The 24,942-nt window shown below is 28.9% G+C and overlaps 1 protein-coding gene and 1 long non-coding RNA gene across 3 annotated transcripts in view; both read right to left on the bottom strand.

Annotated features, from left to right (window-relative positions):
- LOC101235807 (connector enhancer of kinase suppressor of ras 2) overlaps positions 1-24,942 on the bottom strand; it is a 112,932-nt gene that overhangs the window by 24,937 nt on the left and 63,053 nt on the right. Inside the window, exon 1 of one of the 2 annotated variants that reach the window (XM_065801748.1) lies at positions 2,387-2,832. The exons of the other annotated variant lie outside the window; for it this stretch is intronic. The gene's annotated coding sequence lies outside the window, so the exon portion shown is untranslated. Of the gene's footprint in view, positions 1-2,386; positions 2,833-24,942 lie in introns of those variants that run through there. 2 annotated transcript variants of the gene reach the window in all.
- LOC136082167 (uncharacterized) lies at positions 6,467-7,387 on the bottom strand. The gene is made up of 2 exons (XR_010639455.1): positions 7,091-7,387; positions 6,467-6,969 (listed from the first exon to the last, which is right to left on the bottom strand). It is a non-coding gene; the product is annotated as an uncharacterized LOC136082167 (long non-coding RNA).

Below are 24,942 nucleotides of genomic sequence, written 5' to 3'. Positions count from 1 at the left end.
AAAATAAAAAATAAAATTTAACTTCAAACAATTGTCTGAAATTCAATATTAAGATAAGTACTATAATGGGATCAAATTTAATAAAACGGATAATGGCTATTAGATAACAGTAAAAAATATTTAAACATCTATTGTTAAAGACTGGTGCAGTTTGGATCATTTTTTATAATGCCATTTTCTTATTTTTATATACAAAAATCAGTTGTTAGATTCTCTACCTCTATAAATCTATTTATCTAAGTTTATTGGAACACTATCATCATATTTAGCCTGGTTCTGCTAATGTTCTTTCCTTCTTAGAAGATGCTTAAAAATGTAGTTGGACCTACTGTAAGCTGTAAATGTAGTTGGATCTACTGTAAGCTGTAAATGTAGTTGGACCTACTGTAAGCTGTAAATGTAGTTGGATCTACTGTAAGTAGATCCAACTACATTTACAACTACAATGTAATAGGACCTGCACTAACAACCAAGCTTAAGTCTTTTTCCCATCATTGTAAAGTTGCTTTTCTTTCTCTCTTCTATAAATAATACAAGCTATTAAATCTTATGTTGTCAAGAGTATAATTTTGTTACATACATTACCCTTTAGCAAAATTACCACAAGAAAGTTCTCAACTGGTCTAATAAAAGGCTATCAAAACTTATTTCCAAAAAATGTTTAATTATATTTTTGAGGAAAAATGATACAAAAAGAATCACCGTTATTTAAATTTGTGGCCTGTGTGATTTCATATATAAAAAACAAATAAAAAAATTTATAAAATATTCAGCATCGTGGTACAAAATATCTGCAAAAGCAATGTTATGCGAAAAGATTAAAAAATTCTTCCTGCTGAATTGAGGAAGCTTTATTGAGTTATCAATCACAAAAACTATATTAGATAAAATATAAATATAAAATAACAAGCGATTTGCCTAAATGTCATTATTTACAAACATTTTTTTATCAAAACAAAGCAAACATCTTTTTGTTTGCTTTGTTTTGATAAAAAAATGTTTTGCTACTATGTTGTTAATGATGTTTCTAATTTAATTATTTATATTAATTTAACTATTTTATTTTTCTACATTTTTTTAAAGTTACACATTACAAATGAACTTTAAATTACGTAACTATGTTGAATATAAGATATTTAAGTTTAGTTTGTAAATTCACTTATTTATAGTTTTGAAAACCTGCATTTTGCAATTAATTTTGGTGTCAAGTAGAGACAAGATTAGGAAAAAGATTTTTAAAAATCCTAAAATTAAAGAAAACATCTATAAACCTTATACTAAACATTACAACCAATCAATATATTTAAAAAAAATATCATAGACAAAATCATTTACAAACAATGGTATCTGGTATTATTCTTAATTCAAAAGATGCAAAAGATGCATATCTTGAACTAGAAAAATAAACTATTAAGAACCAAAAACTACTCTTTACTTAAACAATATTAACAATACAAATAACAATGATAAATTAATAATAAATTAACAACAATAATTTAACCTCTTAATAATTTAACCACAAGTGAAACATTTTTTTTGCTATGGTTTTTTCCTAGTGGAATATATTTTTTTTTTATAAAATGCAGTTTATAATATTTTTTTGTTCAAGTGAGTAAAATTCTTAACTAAAGAGATCATTCAATTTTGTCTGAAACAAGTCTTCAATTTAATCATAAATGAACAACAATGTTGGTTCCAAAAATTATGTCATTACTTAAATTTATTAAAAAGAAATATTAGGAAATAATTTTAGAAATCAAGCAGTCAAGCTTATCATATATAAGTAGGATAAAATTATGTGTTATAACTTTGTACATAACTTTATTTTTATTCTTCTTTTTTGTTTTATCAATAAATTTTTATACTGGATCAAAGCATTTTGAAGTGACAGATTTGTATTTCTGGATAACATTTTAGAATGGATTTAAGTTATTAGCAATGAAATACAAGGCTTGAAATATATAAAAATGTTGCAAACACACAGAAAAAAAATGCATAGGAGTTTATTGTGAAAAGTATAGAGAGTTTAAATTTATTTAGCAATACTGAATTATTGCTTAATCAAAACAAAAAAAAATGTTATTTTATTTTAAGCTTCGAAGCAACACTAATTTAGTCATACTTTTTAAAAACTCTTGTTTGAGATTTTGTTTTTTAAAATTTATTTATACATTTATTTAGAGTGTTTAGATTTGGATAAACTTTTATCTCTAAAATACTTTAAACACTTTTTAGTTAAGTAAAACAACATATTATTCAATTGCTTATCTAAAAAACGGTAATGTCATATACTTTATATTAATGGTAAAATAGTAAGTTGATAAGTTATACATTTTTGTAAAATGTAATTATATATAATTATTTGTCAACAAAAAAAAATACTAACCGAGTTTGCATTTAGATTCAGCTTTATGTTTTTATTAACAACACAGATTGCTTAGCTTAACCTATTCCTATAATTCTTATATTGTTACTTGTTTTTAAAACTGACTTTTTAAACGTATATGGCGATTCCTGCCACGTTCATCTTGGTAAAAGCTCATCAAGTAAAAGATATTTTCTGGAAAATATAATTTTTGCGAATGGCTCTTTAATCGATCAGTAAATCGTATGTTTCAGCATTTTGAGCTGTGCTACTTCAAAGTTTTCAACTGACTGTTGCGTTGTTTTCAGCCAATTAATTCAGCTTGTTAATAATTACAAACTGATTTATTTTGTAAACTGAAGAGTTTGTTGCTAATTCGGTTGTTGGTTGCTCATTTTGGCATAATAAATGGTTTCAAAAACGTCGTGTAAAATATAACAGACAACCACCGTTAAATAATCACCATGACGGCTATAGAAATGATTAATCAGGTGAAGCTAGTTGATCAAATTTGTTAAAAATAAATAATGCGATAATTTAAAAAATTGGTATGGACTAATTGAAAATAAAACATTGTTTGCAATGTGAAACTTCTTTTTTTTTTCTTGTTTTTATATAATTCTTGAATAAAAGTTAAATCTATTGTACAAGGTGTTAATCTTGTTTTAGCTTATTTAACAATTATCCTCTGCTAAAAAAATTTATAATGCGGAGCAAATATCTTTATACTGCGTATAAAATTCAAGTTGATATTGATAAAGATTTATGCATATTACATCGTATTTTATGGCAAATATTTATTACATTTAACTATAGTTTTTAAAAAACTGTTTTTTTTTTTTAAATGTTCCAGTAAAGGCCTGTCTATTTATTAGGTCAACAATTTTTTTGATGATTTTCACCATCCCCCTACCCCCTTGTCAACAACTTACCAAACTTCCAGACACCCCCTTTCCCTTCCTCCCTAAAAATTATGTCAACATTTGATTAACCCTCTCCCCTGTCCCTTCCCCATCTCATCTAAAAATAAAATTGAAATGAGAAAAAAAAAACATTTTAGACAAGTTTACAACTAAAACAAAAACTAATTAAAAGTAAAACGTTTAGAAACAAAAACTTAATTAAGTTTTAAACTTATGAACGTATTTCAAATGAATGTAAAAATTTAAAATTACAAATAAACAATAGGTGAATAAAAGTAAACGGAATAGAAAAAAAAAAAAACTTTTAAATTATTTCTAACATATTATATTTCCAGTTTATAACTACAAAGGCTTACTCTGAACAAAAACAGATTAAAGGGTTTACAAAAATATATACACCTAACACGTTTAAATTATGAACGTATTTCAAACTAATAAAACACTTCAATCGTGCCAATCCTCTTCACTTTAACATTAAAGATAATTAAATTTCACAGTGCACTGTGAAGTTTAAAATGAAATTTCGCTAGTGAAATTATTTCTAATAGAATCTAGTATTACAAAAAATGCATTTAACAAATTGTATAATTAAGGGGTCGGCATTCTTTAGAGACGGAAGAGCCAAAAGTTACAACTTGCAAAGTTTCTCAGATTTTATAGAGCTACCAACATCTTTATTTCAATATTATAATAACATTTGCGCATGGAGTTAAAGAACCGCATCATGGCATTGAAAAAACGACACAAGGCTTGCGAGCCGCAGGTTGTAAAAGTATAAACTTTTAAAAATATATATAACATAGACTATGTACTTGCATCTTTTTTGTTTGCTCAGCAGATTAACCAACAATAACTTTGAAAAAAGGATAGTGATACGAGTAAACATCTCATGTGCGTTTATATAGTTCTGTATGTTTTGTATCTTTTTAAATCACAACACGATTTTTAAAAAGAAGGAATATAAATAGCTTTATTAAAATACTGATGGTTTGGTGAGTTTGTAACACAGGACTGAAAACGCTGCCTAATTAATTTTTGTTTTTTCAGAAATTAAATGTGTTTAAAAAAAGTAACATTGTTGACGTCAACTTATCTTGCCCTCTTCTCCCCTCTTACCCTTGTCGAGAATAGTAAAAAAAAATTAAGACCTCCTTCAACCTATTTTGTTGACGTATTTAATGGACAGCCCCTAAAACCTAACGGTTGTCAAAAAAGCACCACGGTGAACATTTGACAAGGACGTTCAATTTAACAGACAAGTAGAAATGGTTTTTTAATATGGACTTTTTACAATAGCGGATAAAAAATTGAAAAAATTTAACTTTTTCAAAAAAAATATACATTTGTATTATACATTGTATTATACAATACATTGTAATATACAATACATTTGTATTATTCAAATTATACATTGTACATGAAAAAAAAGATCTTATTCTAAAACACAGTTTTAATTTAATGACAGAAAACAATTTGTAACTATTTGTTACAATTTGTCTAATGAAATGGTTAAATAATTGCTTTCATAGCTGCAAATTAGCTATAAATTTTTTTAAATTTAAATGGTTATTAATTTAGAAAAAAAAAGTTTATTTTAAAAACTATTTTAATCTAAGTCGATTAACACGTCAATGAGGTTATGTAACGGTTTAAATATCATTAATTTTCTTGTATATATTTATTTTTAAAGAGTTAAACTTTCTAACTGTTCTGTTGTTGTATTTTTCAATATTTTTTCTTCTTTCTTTTGAAATCTTTATATCTTTTTTATATTTACTTATTTCCTATCCTATATTTTTATTACTTTGAATTTTTTTTTTTTTTTGTTGAGAAAAAGACGTTCGATAACTGCGAAGTCATTGATTTTTTTAAAAGTGAGTAGTAAGTTTTACTAAAAATAGCATAATTATTCAAATAGCTTAATTTTCGTTGTTTCCGTAAAACGTTAAGACGTCGTATTTGCGTCTTACGCTTTTAAAATTGTAAAGGTAGGCATTAAAATTGTAAAAGTTGGCTTAAAATTGTATAGGTAGGCATTATTGGAATGCTCGTACCAAAAACTTTTTCTTATTTGTACGCACGTACGAACAATTATTTCATAATAAAATTAATAAGAAAGTCATTAATTGTACGCGCGTACGAACAAATTCAGTTGGCACGTGTTTTAGACTTATAAAAATATGTATTAATAATTAAAATAATGTATTATTAATAAAAATATGTAATAATGCTTTTTAATACGTATTTTGAACGTTTTAAACACGTTTTAAACCTACAAGGATGAGCATGCAATAAAAACATTATTTGTAGTAGTTCTCAACAACGCTTTTTAGTTTTACTTTTTCATTTTTTGTCAGATGTCGTTGGTCTAATATATTTGTAGTCTGACGTAGTTGGAGTAACAGATTTGTTATCTGATGTAGTTAGAGTAACATATTTATAATGCAGCTTACAAATAACAGGATATTTACCTTTTTAAATGTTTTTACGCCAAAAGAAGTTTTATATCAGTAAAAAATGAAGTACAATGTTCTTTTCAATATAATGTCATCACTTCATGTCGGTCAGGTGTTGCTAAGTTTTGTTCTAAGTTTATATCTAACATATTTATATCTAATATAGTTATAATAGATATAAATATGTTATATAAATATAAAGTCTTATATTTAACCAAGTCATTGTGAAAAACTTCCAAAAAATATTTGAAAACATTTCTAAAGAACTGTTTCATCTAATATCTTATATTCAAACGTCCACTATCATGGCATATTCCATTAAATTTTTTTTTTGAATCCTAGAGTTTTGCGTTTAATTCAAAAATTTTCCGTCCCATAAAACGTCCATAAAACGTCTATATTCAAACGTATTTTAGACCTCTATTATAGGATTGTTATACGTATATAAACGTATATTAAACTTTTAGATCTTGTCTAATAGTTTTTTTGATTCAGTTAACGTAATTTCAATTTATTTAAGCTTTAAAACTAATATAAATTAAAATTACATTATAACTTTTTAACTTTATATAAGTAATGAGAGCTATATAGGTCTAGAAATTTATAAATAAAATATAGTTATAAAAGTAATAAAATTTATAAATAAAAAATAGTTTTACATTTCGATAATTAAAAAAAATTAAATAATCAAGCTTTTTGCAGTGGAAATTTTATAGTAACAATTTCTATCAAACATTTTTTAAATTTAATCTCATTAGCAGAAAATAAAAGTTTACATTAAGATTAAGTCAAAGATTACTCATAAAATTAATAAACTCATAAACAAATATTTGGATCACTGTTTTCTCTGGTTTATGCATTATCAAAAATCTTCCTAGAATACCGTCCACCGCTTGTTCATCTTGCACCTGTTTTTGCAACATCATCTACTGCATTCGTATCCTAATCGCCTGATTTCATAGCATGATTTGTAACCGCAAAAAACTAGGGTAAAATAGTTAGCATTTTAAATGTAAATTCATAAATCGAAATTGGAATTACACAGAACAACTTTACATTTAGAGGATTTCCTGAATGGTAGTTTCCGAAATTTCCTGTACCATCCATGTTTATTTTTGACATTAAAAAATAAGTAACGTCGCGACATAACATATGCAGTGGTTTTTACCAGCTCTTTTCCGCCAATTTTCTTTAGCAAACGTAACTAAATTAAGCTAAAATGTATCTAAAATAATAAAATAAATCTTTAGTTATTAAACCTCTTTATAATTGCAAAGATGAATATCTACTGTTACACAATCATGCTAGCGTTTACAAAATGAACTTAAACTGATAATAAAACTTACGAAGAAAGTTCTTGCAGCAGGACTTTCATAACGAGAGACCAGCAACTCATATTTTTTAACAGGGCCATTAATAATTTTTAAAACATCAGAGTTCATTGATTTGTTGGCATTTAGGAAGGTAGATTGTTTATCGATAAGATACGAGACACTCGTTTATTATTTATTTATCAGTCGTTTTGCTTTCAGTCGTTGTAAGGAAGTAAATCTTGAAAACGTATTTAAGTCTAATTGAATTATTTAGCCAATAAAAAATAGTTTTTTAATAAGTTTTTTATTTCGTTTTAATTATGCCTATTTAAACCGCGTGATTTAAGTTGTTATATGAGTCTTCTGATTAATGGCTATATTACAATATTATAATATAATAAACGTTTATTAAACGTCGATCAAACGTTTAGAATAACGACTTGTTTTATTCAATATTGTAAACGTTCGATTGACGTTTAATAAATGTTTATATAAAAAGATTTAAAGCGTAGATTTTAAATTTATAAATGTTTACGTTTAATTAAGGTCGATTAAAGGTTTACTAAATTGACTAATGTAAGTCGATATTCTTAACGTTAGATCGACGTTTAGTAAACACTCATATAAAAAAGTTTGAAATATACATTTCAAACCAATTGTCGATTTTTAGTCAATAATAGGTCGCTAAACGTTTTATCCATTTCAAAATCTGAAACTGTCGTGCTCTGTGATAATCGAGGACTTCTTGGATCACTTAAATAACTTTAAAAAAAACAATAACCTTTTAACTGTTAATGGGCGGGTGCCAAGTTTAAGAGGGTAGAGGGGCACTTGCCCCTTCTCCTGCATTTTTCGAAGTCAGAAAAAAGTTTCGCGAATGTTACCGGTCTGCGAGCCATAAAATTTGTTGATATCGCACGGTTTTGGTAAAAAATAAACTTTCCAATACTGTGATACGGTTTCGGTAAAAAAAAAAAGATATTTTGAAGATGTTTTGTTACGGTTTCTGATAAATTTCTTTGTACGGCTTCAGTAAAATATATCAGTACTACATGCGTAAAGAAATATTGCATAAGGGTTCGAAATCGTTTCAGAACAGTCACAGTAAAATATTGTGAATATTTTTAATACAGTTTTAACCAAATTAATGGAGCTTTGATGAAATTAATTTTGAAAACAAAAAATGCACAAAAAGTTAAATTAAATTTGCAATTAAACAGTTATAGACTACAGCTGTTTGTTTTGTAACGGAATGGCTATTTTAGTATACAATTACAACTTACTTTATAACTGCTATAACTTACATAAGTGTTATAACTTACATAACTGCTATAACTTACATAACTGCTATAACTTACATTTGTAACTTAAAACAGTTACAGTTATAACTTATATATACTTTGTAAGTTCAAATTATATATAATTAAAAGTATATATTCATAAACATATACTTTTAATTATATCAACTTACAGTTCATATAAAATACAATTTATATAAATTGTCACGAACTGTAAGTATATATAAAATTAATTTCCTTTATAAGGGCAAAATGTTATTGAATCAACTTTATATTAAAAACCATTCACATTGCCAAGAATTTTTGCTCAAAGGAAGTAAAGCAATAATAAAAATCAAAATATCAACTTTTTATTGTGTGGGTTTCCTCGTTTCATAAAACTTAATAATCTGATCGTATAATCAGATTGTATTGTTATTTTTCAACATCTCAAAGCTTATACAATCAGGTATGAAAAGATTTTAAACTGCAAAGTGTAAAAACATTAACAAAAATTACATCTATGAAAAAGAAAGTTTCAGATATTGACTTTATTAGTACCATTTTATCAAATTTTTAAAGAGGAAAATCATAGAAGTTGTATACTTTTGGTGGATGAAGTTTATGTAAAGTCTCTTCTTCTTTATCTTGGTGGCCATCATTTCGGAAAAGCGGAAAATTATTCAGATTTGTTAGCAAATAGTGTTTTGGGTATTATGGTTAAATATTTAAAAGTTGGATCATCTTTTTTATGCAAAATGATACCTGTCTGTCATTTGGATGCTTCTTCTTTGTTTGAGCAAGTATGCTATGTCATTAATTCGATTAAGTCTAGCTATGGAAAAGTTATTTAAGTTATTTGTAATGGCAATCGAACAAACTAAGCTTTTGTTAAATTATTTAAGAAAGTTCAAGAAAAACTGTGGTTAACAAAATGTGGAATTTTTCTCCTTTTTGATTATGTTCATCTACTAAAAAATATTAGGAATAACTGGATTACAAAAAAAATGCAGGAATTACAATTTAAAAAAAAAAAGTTGACTGCCAAGTGGAGTGACATTAGATGTATCTTTGATTTTAACAGCTCACATACATCAATAAACTTCATGGATTTAATACTGGACGTAAATATTGATAAAACCCTCACCTCGCGACTGTATAAAAAACCTACCGATACCTTGGCCCTATTAAACTTCCATTCCAATCATCCAAAACACCAAAAGATAGGTATCATTTATAGCCAAGCCCTAAGATATAATAGAATAATCTCCGAAGAAACCAATCTGGTTAGTGAATTGAAGAATTTAGCCAAAACACTTGTAGTTAAGGGATATCCACTAATGATTATAAACCACCAAATAAATAAAGCCCTGTTGGAAACCCAAAATGAGCTAATACACGGAGGTAAATTGGATCCAATTAAGAACAAGATTCACTCGACCAATGATATTCCAATAGTACTCCCATTCAATGCAACTGGCAAAGAAATTATGAGAATGATCAGTAAACACTGGAGTATAATAAAGAATGACCAGTCGCTGTATAAAAGGTTGAGTAATCAACCACTCAAAATTTTCACGAACCAGAGGTCGCTTGGAGATCTATTAATCCATTCAAAACATAACGAAATTACTCGTTAAAAAACTAAAGAGGTTTCGTACAAAAAAAAAAAAAAAAAAAAAAAAAAAAAAAAAATGGCTAGTTGTAAATAAATGAAATTGACATAATATTAATTTGTGATCACTAATATTATGTTTCTATGATTAATACTTCTGTTATTACGAAATATATAAAACATTTATTTTCAATTTTTTTGTAGAACACCCCTAAAAAAATCTCGGTAGCCATTGGTTGTACTAAAGACAACGGCCCCATCTTAATTCCTAATATAAAAAGTAAAAGAAGAAGACCGAGCTCAAACTTTAGGAAAGCAGCAAAAAGTCGGCTTAATCAATCAATCGGCTTATCAACTGTAGCACTCTGCACACCGGTCAAACAATTTGATAAAGAAAGAGAAATTAGAGTATCCATGGCAGCCTTTTTACAAGATGAGGAAATTACAAAAAGAGCCAAAAAAGAAAAAGAGAAAGGAAAAGAGCAAGAACAGATGATACAAGAAGATACGACGACAGAAGTGAATGAAACACTAGTGTTTTTGTCAGAAAATCTTGAAACGTTTTTGAACGAGGATTTTAATGACATTTTAAAATAGTAGAACAATTTGAATAAAAAATGCCTAATTTAATACCCAGCAGGAATTTATTATTTGTGTGGCTAAATATTTTCAAATAATTATTGCCCTATCGCTTAGTGGATTAGGTTGTTCGTGTAGATTCGCGCATTTTTTAGTGTACTGTACATTGCTAAATACAATTGCTAAAACATTGCGACAAACAAATGATTGTTCAGGCCGTTTGAAACTAATTTTACCCAATTTAAAGTTAAACCTTGCAGTTTCTGGACTTAAATTTATTTACCTAGGGAGCTCTCTTTAATGTATTTTGTCGTGCGTGAGGGACCTAAGAGACAGATGGGTGCATAATTTTGTTTTTCTCTGTTTCATTATGGTGATAATGAAACAGAGAAAAACAAAGTTATAATTTACACTAATAAATTATAGTTTACACTAATAATATTATTCATATTCTCACTTCCCTCACAACTGTTTCAAAAGTATCTTACTTTTGCTGACTGTTTTCTGGAACTTTCTACTTACCCTTTAAAATACACTTGAACTACTTCATTTTCATCAACCAATCATTTTGCACTTTTATCTACCAATTGATTTGCACTTTTATTTACCAACCGCATATACATCTGTTGAAATTTGACTCAAAGAGCATATTCTCTATTGTTTCTGCTTTTCACCGTGTTACCGCAACATGCGTCATAGAGCATCGTGGTGCACTTTTACATGCGTTTTAATTATCTGCTCATTCGCGTTGCACAAACAGTCCACTTTAGTATCACAAATTTCAAAACTTTTTGCAATCAAGATATGGTAAGTTGAATGTTCACTTTTTATTTTTATTTTTTTTTTTATTAATTTGTTTTTTAATCTTTATTAGTTAATATAAGTACAAAATAAGTATTCAGCACTTACTGGGCTGTTTGGTATAATTTTTTAGATTTAGATCCTTAAGACTACCTCCTGCGCAATAAGTTCTACTAACTTTCTTAAAAGTATATCAGCACGTATCTTTTTAAAAGGGAGAGAGTTAGGATGTTTGGCTTTACAGTAGTATGCCCTATCAAATGTTGCAACATAAGAAGGCTTTGACGACGTAGAAGTGGGTTTTACTTGCTTGTTTTGAGGATGATATCCCGACGGGGGTTTCTAGGAATGAGCATTAAAACATTCGAAACGTCATATACCAGAGTATTGAATCCTTATAAGGGTCAATACTATATCCATTTCCTGATGAGAATCTGGTATAATACTACATAATTTTATATTTTAATTTACGCTGATATATTTTTATACTCTTTCTTTAAGTAAATATGCGCACACTCCCCTATTATAAATAATGTATGTTTTTGATGTTTTTTGATGTTTTTTGAGGTACATCTGCTTTATTGTAGTGCTTTATGTTTAATAAATTAAGCTATTTTGTTATATTGTGTTAATTGGTTTATCACATTGTGGTTACCATAACGATGGCAATTATTAACAGTTGTTTTGGTTTGTGTAAAAATTTTTTTTTTAAGCAGTAAAGAAATACATACAATTAAAGTAATTTAGATATAAAGTAATCGTAAATTTTGGACTTATCCTAGGGGGGTCTTATAGTTTTAATTGGGTGTTTAATATTTTTCGTCTGAGGCTGACGAGGTCGTGTTGCTTGGTGGTACACGGATTTATTCTGTTTATCGCTGTCTATGAATATAAACTAAATGTAAAACAAATATTTTTGCTATAAAGCTGCATATTTTTATAACACAAATTTACTAAAACAATCGACTAAACGGTTAAGCTCTAATTATATCTGACATTTAAATTTGTTTTATTTATTTATAGAACGAGTATTTCCGTTCGAAGGCATTACTTAAAAGAATTAGACATAAATATAAAACAATAATAATTTTAAAACAAATATTTCCATTTAAAGAGTATTAATTAAGATGAGGATAAGTTTACATAAATTTAAATTATATATAATAATAAAGGGTATATTAAAATATAACCTAAGTATAAAACGAAAAATTCTACTAAAATGGTTTACAGGTTTAGAAAACGAATTACTCCGCTAAAACGGCATAGACCGTAAATCGAATAGCTTCATTTATACGGTATAAATTACAATTAATTATAAACTAAATATTAGCAAATGTTTTCCCTGAAGGATATACATTATAATTTAATATAAATTGAGAGAGTTTTACTACCATAAAATAAACAAATATAAACAAATTATAATTTCTTAACAAAGTATTGATTTTCAATAAAATAGTATAAACAAAATTTAGATATAAACTATATATACATTGAAAATCTGCGCTAAAATGATATACATTTTATATAGCGATATAAATATGAGTGACTAGAATTTCCCCCTCTTCACTGAATGCTTCTATACTAGGCGCCTGTCTTACTTATCTGATCATTGTCTAACTAACACTAACTCCAAGAAATTTATAGCTTCCTTCTCACTCACATTTTAACAGCTGCATGTGTTCCTTAAAGTAACTGGGTTCTTTTGGGGTTCAGATTAAAAAAAAAAAAAAAAAAAAGTACCAAATTGTTAAAAACAGACGAAAATCAGTCCTGCCCATGCCTACCACTAAATTGTAAGCTTCTAACTGGACTTTTGTCCTTTTTGATAATTACTTGCTTATTACTTACTCTAAAATATTCTTTTTTGCATTTTCCCTTAGGATTTGACGGCCTGATGTGTTCCAAATAGTGACTAGACTTTTGCTCTAGTTGCGAACAATATTTGACAGAATTTTTAGTTAGTGCTATATAATGTTGTTTAAAAGTACGACATCACAAGCTGTATTGCAGACTGTATCTCCCTAGAATATTTTGAGCCATTTTGCTAAAATGGATATCAATTAATCATTAAATCCTGATATTTTTACTGATGCTGATTATTGTTCTAATTATGTAACTGATCCCCCAAATCCATCTCCTTTGCATGCTGATTTAAATACAGAAACCTGCCAAACGTATTCAGTTCAACTAGAACCACCAAATTAAAGGTTTAATGAATTTAACGGCTAATCAGCTAGATAGAAGTATAAAATTGTATCAAATTGTATCAAATAAAATCACTGATCATGAGTCATAATTCGAAAGTGATTTTGTTATGATTCAATTCAAGACACAATCACTCAATTAGTTTTGAAGCTCTAAAAGCAGATCAGAGGCTAGCATCAAAAAGAGGTAGGAAAAAGCGTTCAACTATGATTCTAACTAATTCACCTGTCCAAGAATTGCTTATTAATGATAAAAAAAAGACTATAAATCCTAAATTACATATTTACTACTGTGATCAAAAAGTAAGGTGAATTTTTTTATAAAATGAAAAATCTTTATTTATTCTTCTAAATCTGCATCGTCCCCCTCAAAATAATTACCCCCGGCCCCAATGCACTTTTGCCAACTTTTTTTTTCAGTCTTCGAAGCATGCCGAAAAGTCCTCGGTAGGGATAGCCTTCAATGCGCGTGCCGATTCACGTTGGATCTCTTCAATGGACTCAAAACGATTTCCCCGGAGTGGTCTCTTGAGCTTTGGGAACAGCCAGAAGTCACACGGTGCTAAGTCGGGCGAATACGGTGGTTGTGGAGCAACATGGGTAGAGTTTTTGGCGAAAAACTCACGAAGAACCAGTGCTGTGTGCGAAGGCGCATTATCGTGGTGCAAAATCCAAGAGTTATTGGCCCATAATTCCGGTCTCTTTTTGCGAATAGCTTCACGCAAACGTCGCATAACGCTTAAATAATATTCCTTGTTGACAGTTTGGCCAGTTGGAAGGAATTCGTAGTGCACGACACCACAATAATCAAAGAAAACAGTCAACATGACCTTAATTTTTGAGCGACTTTGACGTGGTTGCTTCGGTCTCGGCTCGCCTTTTTCACGGTATTCACTCGATTGGTCGGTTGTTTCAGGGTCGTATGCGTAGACCCAAGTCTCATCGCCAGTAATAATTTGTTTGTAGACGTCTTGATAGTCAGAAAGCATTGCTTCACACGTTTTAACGCGACGCTCTTTTTCAAAGAAATTGAGAAATTTCGGCACCAAACATGATTTGAGTCTTCTGAGGCCCAAATGATCCTTCAAAATCGCTTGCACCGACCCAAATGATATTCCAACCATGTCAACAAGGTCTCGAATGGTTAACCGACGATTTGCAAGCACCAATTCTTTGATTTTGTTGATGTGGCGATCATCAATCGAAGTCGATGGTCGTCCGGAGCGTTCCAAGTCATCAACACGTTCTCGGCCTTCTTTGAAGTCTTTGTACCACTTGTAAACATTTTTTTGAGACATAGTCTCTTCACCGAAGGCCTTTTCCAACATTCGATACGTTTCAGCAGCAGAAATATCATTCCGCAAACAAAATTTAATAGCACTTCTTTGCTCAACAAAATTAGGCATCGTGAAAATCGCCGAATGCACTTTTGGTACTTCAGAAACAAGCGTAAACAAAAAAAAAAATAATTATGAGTTTGACATGTAATTTGGCGCAAATGTTAATGACATTCCTACCAACTTAAAAATAAAAAAAATTGGACGATTCGAATAAGGCCGAAAGTTTAAATTAAAAATTCACCTTACTTTTTGATCACAGTAGTATAGTACTCAGTGTATTAAATTTTCTTTATTTATATTATAGGATTATTCCAAGATGAGATTATTCCAAGATTAAGATTATTCCACGTCCGTGGTTGAGTGCGCTCAACTTGTTTCTCCGCGCAGCGACCTTATTCGTCAAGGTTTGTGTTTTGGAATTAGAGAGTTGAGAGAGGGTTGTAACCACAATAAATAGCCTCCTTGACCATAGCAGCCTAGGCCTTAATAAGTGAAATTATTAAAAACAAAACACTTTGCATTCAGAAAGTCTTTAATCTCAGAATTAAATTAACAAAGTTAAATTGTACTCAAATTTGTATTAACTGGTTATAATACAAAAATACTAAGAGTGTGACCACCAACCTCACACTCTGTGACAACTAATCCAATGGTTGGGGTTGGTTGTCACACAGCAGAGATTTTAAAAAAATGATTTTACAACAAAATATAGTTAATTTAATGTCATGACAATTGTTGTAATAATTACTGAAAAAAGTTAAACTTCTTTTGTGCAAAGTTTGGCTTTGATTTAATGAAAAATAAATTATAAGCAGTCTAAAACGTAGAAAGTGTGACGATAAACCTAGTGGCGTAGCTAGGGTTTTTGGGGCCCAGGGTAATACTAAAAATTGGCGCCCCCCGTCGTTTGACTGTTAGTCACTGTTGGCTCTGGATCTGAGTTGTGAATTATTTGTAATTTATTTTTATTATTTTTTCACCTTTTTGCTCCCCCCGCCTTCCTCCAGAGTGGCACCCGGGGCGACCGCCCCACCTTCCCTCCTCTTGCTACGTCTCTGAATAAACCCCCTCTCTCTTGTTCATTTAATATTATTCAAAAATTAGTATAAAGTTAATTTAATTGCAATTATATATTAAAATAACCATTCTCTTGTCAAGTTCATGTTTGAGAATATAAACATAACAAAATGTGTATACTCAAAAATTGTAGCTTAAATTAATGAAGAAGAGCTGCATCAGGCTCGTCTATGTTGCCACAGGTAAACTGCAAGCAAGTAAATTGTTTAAAATAATTACAACATGAATTCTTTTAAGAAATTTATACCATTTGAGCTGAATCAACTTAATCTACTTGCATTGAAATGACACTCCAGTGTGTTGTTACTCTTTATATAAAAACGTTTTCACGTTTAATGTATTCTTTGACAAGTTGAGATAAAAGTTGATGATTCTGTCGGCGGAGATTGTATTTTACTGCCCAGCGGACATAAAACGTCCGCTGGATGCCTTACGAACTTGTGATTTCCGTAAGACGTTTTATAAACGTCCAACGGACGTCTGTGTCCGCTGAGAGTCAAATTCGGTAGAATATGAGAGAAATTAAAACTTACTTCATCAATGCGGTGAGTGACTTGTAATAGGTCATCTCCTATCATGTGATCCTTAAGTGATGTAAGTTTCAGCCTTTGCAATCTTGTCTCGTACGATAGTTATTTTATTTCTAATATTGTCTTGGTCACGCGTCTTTGAACTTTCTCTGCTATCTCATATAATACCTATTTTTATGTAAGGAGGCCAAACTGAAACATCTAGGTGTGGGCTGATGTATATATGATAAAATATTTTTATTAAGCTAGTCTGCGGCTACTAAAAGGTTTTTTTACACGGCTAAGCGTTTGGTTTGCGATTAACACTGCTGTTTCAACCTGAGTTTGAAAAAAAACTCATTAAAAACAATGATGTTGCGTCGTAAAAAAAAATCTTCTTAAAAAACGTTTAACCTTTCACTTAAATTTCTTTAGCTGTTACTCAAACCCCCTAGTTCAAAAATTAATTAACTAAAACTTCTTTACCTTTCATTCAAATTTCCTAATTCAAATATTAATTAGCTAAAACTTCTCAAAAATTAGTTCGAATGAATACAAATTTTTAATACTATTTATATATTAATAAGCTCATTGTTTGGTAATGAAACTTTGTAAAAAAAAAATTTTAAAAGGTAGCCTTGTTTTATCAATCTTTAGGTAAATATCGAATTGATCTCGGATTAACAAACATGCCGGTTACAAGTAGAACAAACAACGCTTTAAAAATAAAATCAAGTTATGATTTAAAAAAGACAACTGATCCAATTGAAAAACTTAGACTAACTTGTTTAGCTAGGGGCGCTACTGGAATAAAAGAACTAGGAAGGTAATACAAATTAATATTTCTAATGCATATTAGAAAATAGATAAAAATATATAACAACTATTAACTTAACAGTTGTAGTAAAAATAGTAATTATAATATTTATAATATGTCCTTAATAATTAAGGGAATATAATGGTTAAAAAAAGTTAAAAAGAAAAAGTTTCTTTGTTATTTACATATAAAGTTACTAAAAAAACAAGTTTAAACAAATGAATCAATTTAAAAAAAATAATTTTGCTTTTATTTCATTCACCCGGCCTTTTGTCTTACAACAATAAAAAGGAGCTTTTTGAAAATCTAAACAAAGTGCTAAGAATCATTAATGGGGGAAAAAAGTTTTAACTTTTATTATCAGTAGTTTAATTATTTTAGTTATGCTCTGTATAACTGTTTAATTATATAAGCTGTTACTTAATATATTTATATATATATATATATATATATATATATATATATATATATATATATATATATATATATATATATATATATATATATATATATATATATACATATATTGGGAATCATGTGAGAAGTAATATACTTGCGGTCTTTCGCCCTCTTTTTTATGACTTTTAGAACGTGTTCCTTTATAATAGGGTCTCAATTAGAAAGCAACTTTATCAGACCTCAGACGTTTCTATTATATGAGTCACCAATGCGTTGCGAAGATCTCTAAAAAGCAAGGCTACGTTCTCCTAAGAAAAAAATAACATCAATGATTCTTTTCAAAACTTGGTATCATTTATCCGATTCCAATTTAATTGATAATTCAATGAAATTATCAATACTGTCTTGCATTGAAAATTCATCGTTCTAATTCACCCCACGCTAGATAGCATTCTTTATAGAAAAAAAGAAATACAGAATTAATAGAAGAAGTAGAATTAAAGAAGCCTTACGCTTGCTCCATATAAGTTAGTTTCGGGTACGCTGTTTTGTATTAATGTTTCTGAACTTTAATATACCTTTTGGAAATTTTTGATTATTATCATGTTTTGGCAATTTCAAAGGAAATTCAAAATTTTATATTTAATATTAATAAATTGTTACCTCTGGTAACAAAATTATTTTTTTTGATTGAGAAGAAAATTCTGCTGTGATGAATCCAATGTCAAATTTTGTATTTGATTGTTGAAGTGAATCACTACTTAATTTATATTTTTCTGTAGCATCAGTTGCAGGTTCTGAATTAATATCTATGTCAATCATATTTGAAAAAAACTTTAAGTTTTTTTTTTCTTTTCTTTTTCACTATTTGCTATTTCATTTTTGCGATGGCTAATTTACTCATGAGTGCCATTTTATTTTTCTCTTTCTCCAAGTTTATATCAGGATTTCTTTTTAATTTATATTCAGTATTTGTTTCTAATTTGTTGTTTTTTTTAGACCTAATTGAAAGAGTGTCTGTAGGGGAGAGTGGAACACGAATTTTTTTTTTTTTCCAGGGTAATTGCAATATCTTTTTTATTTGATATATGAATTAAACCAAACGAATCTTAACAAATAAAGCAGTATTTGGGGCACCGAATCCACCCCCTGAAGTGGCTTCCTTAGAGAATAATAGAAAGAAAAAAAATCAAATTATCGATGCCTTTTTTAATCAAATTAAGATTACATTCTAAGAATTAAAATTTCTTTGTTAAAAAAAGGAAAAAGCTATTTTACATTTAAGATGTTAAAGTTCACTTGGAAAATAATTTCAGCTTTTATTCTTGATGTTGTTCCAGCAAGCGGTTGAGCCAGGACTGCTTTTAGATCATTAATACTCACACTACGAATGTCATTAATTCTAGGTTTGACAAATTTAAAAGTTTCTTTATTCTGGCATTTCAGAACGCTGACCTCTACATCAAAATTTCTTTCTGCACTATGTCAACATAATAAGAAATAGTGTTTTTACTACAAACCTTGCAAAGAACATAATTACCGACACTAACACTTTGAAAAACGCTAAAAGAAACAGTTTCAAATTCTTCTTCAAACTCTAGTAAGTAACAATAAGAAAAAACATCATTTGTTTTTTTGTTGAAATCTACATCAAGGTCCCTGTTCGATTTTCTTATTACGTTTTTCCTCACATTTTTAGATTTTAGAAGAACAATTTTTTTACCTTTTTTTTGTCTAATACTTCGTTTTTTATTCTTAGAAGCTCTGGTATCGATGTAGCTATCATACACTTTCCCTTTTTATGTCCATGTCTTAAAATCTTATGAAAAAAATATATATTATAGTATTATATAATTATAGAATTTAAAGAAAACCTAAACTAAGAATATTTAGTTTAAATTACCTCTGGATAACCTCTTACAATCTCAGGAGAAAATACAGCTAAGTTTTCCTTTACTGCTTCATGTTACACACCCAAACCTGAGATATCTGAAAGAATAGCACTTGCATTAGATTTCTCGCATGAGCCATTGTTGCATGGTTCTTGAGGCACATCTCTATCTGTAATTGTTGCTTCATGTTGCACATCCAAACCTGACATATATGAAGGAGTAGCAGTTTTAATTGGTTTCTCACATGAGTCTTCACTGCATGGCACTTAAGGCACATCTGTTGCAACTGATGGTAAAAAAATATCATCCCCATATACATGTCTATCGTAAGGCCAAATTGTTGTCACGCGAAACCCTGACATAATATTTGTTGGTGTGGAAGATTTTTCCTATGCTTGTTGAATGAGACTGACCATCTCATAAATTGTAATTGCTTGTCCTGGATTGCTAGGCATCCAGCTATTGGCAGCTGCATTAAAATATATTTTGCATATTCAAGTGACTGTAGTGAAAGGTGGCTTTCATGATTAACCACAATCAATAAAACTTTGTGATTGACTGTTGGGCGAGCAAACTTAACAAAATGCTTTAAAACGTCTATAAATATTTCAGCATTCATCCATCCAGATTGATTGGCTAATCCAATAGAACCTTTAAGTGTTCCTCTCATTAGTGGGTTTCTAAATAATTTTCTTGGAAAAACAATAACAGGGGGTAATTCTTCACCAGCTGCGGAGACAATGCAGCACACTGTTACTAATTCATCATTTTGTTTGCTTGAGCCATTTCAAAAGCTAGAGCTCTTACTTGAACTGGTGTAAGGCCTTATAACATATCAGAACATGACTTTAGATGAGTACTCAATGTTTGTTCTCGTGCAATAGAGAAAATCATAGAATGATGATAATTTGGTTGAAGATTAGCAGCTGGGGATTGACACTTTTTTTTTATACACCTATGAAGTGCAGACTTAGAAATGCCAGCTGAATATGCTGCTTCTCAAAGGCTTATCCCATTTTCCACTTTGGATACAGCAACTTTCAAAATATTTTCTGAAACATGTGGAGCTTCACTTTCTGTTCTAATAAAGTTGGTGAATTAAAATTATTACGTATACGTGGTAAAAGTCACGTAGATAAACGCGATGAAAGTCACGCATTCATTTATGGTTTTTAAAGACGATTGTAGTTTTATAATTGTCATGGGAATTATAACTTTGTATTTATATATGATTTTATGTAATAGAACAGAACGTTAAAAACGCTCAGATAGTTGTTTTTGATATATATATATAAACGAATGCAAGAATGCAACACTTTTTCTTTTATAAACTCTAGGCATGACCTGAATTTAAAAGATATTAGGTTTGATAAAAAAAAAATTTTTTGTTATGGTATTAAGCTCACTGTTATTACTATATCTTATATCAGACTATTATGAAATTATGATTTTCTTTAAGATTAAAAAAACTTTTATGCATGCCTTTTGCTTTACAAATGGTTTCAAACTATTGATGTAAAAAGAATTTTTAATTTGCTCCAAACAATAATGATGAATCAAATTTATCTTTAATAAAGATATCTCTTTCCAAATTTTGTTTTAAGTCAACTGTATAAGAACTAAAACTAAAATTAAATATTTCGATTAAACGTCTCAATACTTTTATTTTGAAAACTATAAAAAATCGTAGCTAAAATGTTCTAGAAATTTCCGCAATAAAATAACGCAAAACTGTTAAGGAGAAGTGGGACAGCGACTTTTTCTTTGTCTCGCTTTACCCCTATGTAGGGAAGACGAAATAAGACTAAAATTACAGCCTCACAGTTAAAGCTAAAATATAAATTTAATTATTAAATGCTAGATGATAAGGGCATTTGCCTATAAAATAGAAAAAAGGTGCAACAACAGTCGAAAATAAATGCATACATGAGTTACTAGGCTGACAGCAAAAGTACTTTTTTGGGGTACTTTTAAAGAAAGGGGTTTTCACCACGTGTAGGGAGGGGAAATGATGTCTAATAAAAAGAGCACATGAAATCTATACGTTTACATTAAATAACAGTAATTAGGCGCTGCTGCAAAATAAAGTTATAGGGGTGTCCCACTTCTCTCACGTCCCACTTCTCCCCACTCTCCCCTATTCTTTTTTTTTTTCATTAAACACGCGTTTCTTTTTTTCTTTTCTTTTTTTTTGCTTCCGATTTTTGCATTTAGATATTTCTTGTACGAAGAATCTTTTGAAAATCAAGTTTATAAATTTTAAAAAACTATAAAAAATAATTTTCTATAATAAATTTAAAAAAAAAGTTCTTTTTTTTAATTTGCATCAACCACCACAAGATAAAAAACAACAATATGGAAATCAACAAAGTAAGAAATTGTTGGGAAAAAAAAATAATTCAAAAAGATTGAAAATGAAATAATTTAATATTGCGTATTAAATCGATAAATCATTGTTAATAACATTATTTAAAATCTATGATGTTAAAGAAATATATAAACTAAAGAAAACAAGTAAAGATTTTATTTCAAGTAGTCGGTAAAATGCGAACTGCGAAACGGTATAATGCGAACTTTTTTGCGAACCATAGTTCTATTGGTTGTTAATGATGTAATATTTTTCATTTTCCGTTTGCCGTTAAATTATTTATTTTAAAATATATTTTAAGGACTTCAAGCAGAAATATAATTTAAAAGAAATAAAATCTAATTTAAATAAAATAAATCACGTTACATTTAATTTAAATTAAAAAAGCATACGTTTTTTAAAATATCGTAACTGTAGTTGCCATTAAAATTGTCTTGGTTCGCAAAAAAGTTCGCATTTTTACTTATTTCATTTATTTTACATTCCTATATTTTATAAAAATATTATAGTTTTTTTTTTAAATTTAATGTAGATCTAGCGAGTTTGCATGGGCAAAGACTAACCAATGAAAAGTTTTATAATTGCGGTGCAATGCCTTTCTTTCTATAAGTAATTTACCAATACTTTGCATTTTTAAAATCGAAATATTAAGCTAAATTCTAATCAGAAGTAAAAAATTGAAGTCAAAAGACGGTTTGAACTAATCAGAGTTCAAACCGTCAAATTTCTTTACGTAAATCACATACAACAAAAAAACTTTGGTAAAATTAAAAGTATATATTATTTATGGGCCCCTAAACTCTTATGGGCCCTGGTGCGGCGCACCGACTGCACCACCTCTCATTGGGCCTGGTTTACATATAAAGTAAAAGGGTTAGGGTTAGAATAAGACATCCATTCTTATCACCCAGTCTCGTGATAAATTCATATGTAGGTAGCATTTCATCAGTCTCAGTGAACTTGTCTGATGAAATGCTACCTACATATGAATTTGTTATGTAAAACTTATTGTTGAAACATAAACTAAAGCAATCTAAGTTTGCAAAAGATCCGACTATTTCAAAAGTATATGAACCACAAGCAGTCAAATAAATATAGAGTAAAACCTCTAAACCATTTGTATCTCCTGCTCGTGTCTTACGTATCAACCATTCTTAAACCGTGTCTTACATACCAACACAACATGCCGTTCTAAAAAAATTTGAAGCCCAGAACCATTATATAATTTTATAGTTCAATATAGAAATAAAAACATTTTTCCGAATATGTGTGTAGCATTGCAAATATTTCTGTTAATTGGATTTTTTTTTTTTTTTTTTTTTTTTTTGCAGTTGCGAAAGATCATTTAGTAAATTATAATTGATAATTTAACAATTGAGAGCCTCAATGGGAATGGTTCGATTATGTGATCTGAGCATAAAACGAGAAATGACCGAATAAATTGACTGTGGTAACAAAGTTAAACAACTTGCGTTAGCTAATGCAAGGAAGATAAATTTGTAATAAGATGTTAATAGATTTAATTGATGTGCTTTTTTATTCAATTTTTAAGTAGTTTTTTTAAAAAATTACACGGAGGTAATGTATTTTTGGAGACGGGCGCAAGATTGGTGTTTCTTATGGGCGTCATTTATCTTAGGTATGCCACTGCTAAACAATGTATTTACTTGTTTGAGTTGGGTACTATGCATGAAAGTTTTGCAATTGTTTCTAAATTTGTGAACAATATAACCTAGCTCTTTAGAAAATTGATGTTTCACTTTAAAAAATCCAAAAGTCATAAATTAACAACACCCTGTTGACTTTTCAATTGTTACAATAAATATACAACTCTATAAAGAGTTTGATAGTACGAGTGTTCTTCAGTATGATCATTGAGAGCACAATATAACCCATCTAAAAAGATGCTATCAGTGTAATACTGACACTCAAGAGCATTATTACGCACCATAGATACCATAGGGTACACCATAGGGAAGAGTGGGGGATATAAGGACACTTAACTATAATAAAAAAACTTTTTATGTTTTATTATAAAATACGCTTAAACAAACAAACTTAAGAAATTGTTCTAAATATTAAGTAGGGCAAGACTAGTATATATTATTAAATTGGTCACTACTGTTGAATTTAAAATTAAACAAAAAATATTGCGGAACACATAAATCACACAATAAATATACTGAAACTATTCGGCAACATTTTTGATGCGCTGGGTTATAAGGAATATGGCAATGTAGAGCAAACTTAAATATGCCATATGTATCAGCAGCTTTTACAGCTCTAAGTTTCTTACTACTCACAGCTGAAACTGCATTTCATCCCATTTTGGATAATTGATGTTTCGTATATAACTTCTTACCTTCTTTGTTTACATTAAAACGTTCTTAATAATCAAAGTTAAGTTATAAAAATAAAAAATTCTTTGAATTTATTACTAATATTACTTTTTAAAATGAGAAAAATAATATTTTAGATTGAAAATAAAATCATAAAACTATAAATAAAATGGTTGTAATATAGTAAATTATAAAAACAACTAGTTGTCCCGATATACCCTCAAAATTTATTATACTTAAATTAATACTTTTTAAAAAGTTAAATTCCAGATATTTTTTTAAAACCAGATTCTAAAAGAAGATAAAAAATACTGTCAGAAAAATATAAATTTTTTATAAACAAATCAATTTAACAATAGTTCAAGAATAGATCTTTTGTCGTTGTATCGCTTAAGAAAATACGCAAATTTGATTTTGGCAAACTTACATAGACGCCCGCAGAATTTTTTGATATTTCAGATATGATACTTTCACGCACTGTGCAAACTCCAAACTTAAGTATGTTCATACCAATGCCAAATAAGCAGGCCTTGCAAAAAGTGGGTTGGTTGAGGTCTGGGAACAAAAAGCCCTAAAGCGATTGCCTACTTGCTTAAACGTGTGGGCAATGATGTCGTAAAATTTTCAATTTAAAAATCTAAATTTCAATTCGTAGAAAGATTTAAAAT

This window comes from Hydra vulgaris, chromosome 07 (genome assembly GCF_038396675.1).
Source record: "Hydra vulgaris chromosome 07, alternate assembly HydraT2T_AEP".
Lineage (NCBI taxonomy): Eukaryota > Metazoa > Cnidaria > Hydrozoa > Anthoathecata > Hydridae > Hydra > Hydra vulgaris.
This window is presented reverse-complemented; position numbering and strand designations above follow the sequence as displayed.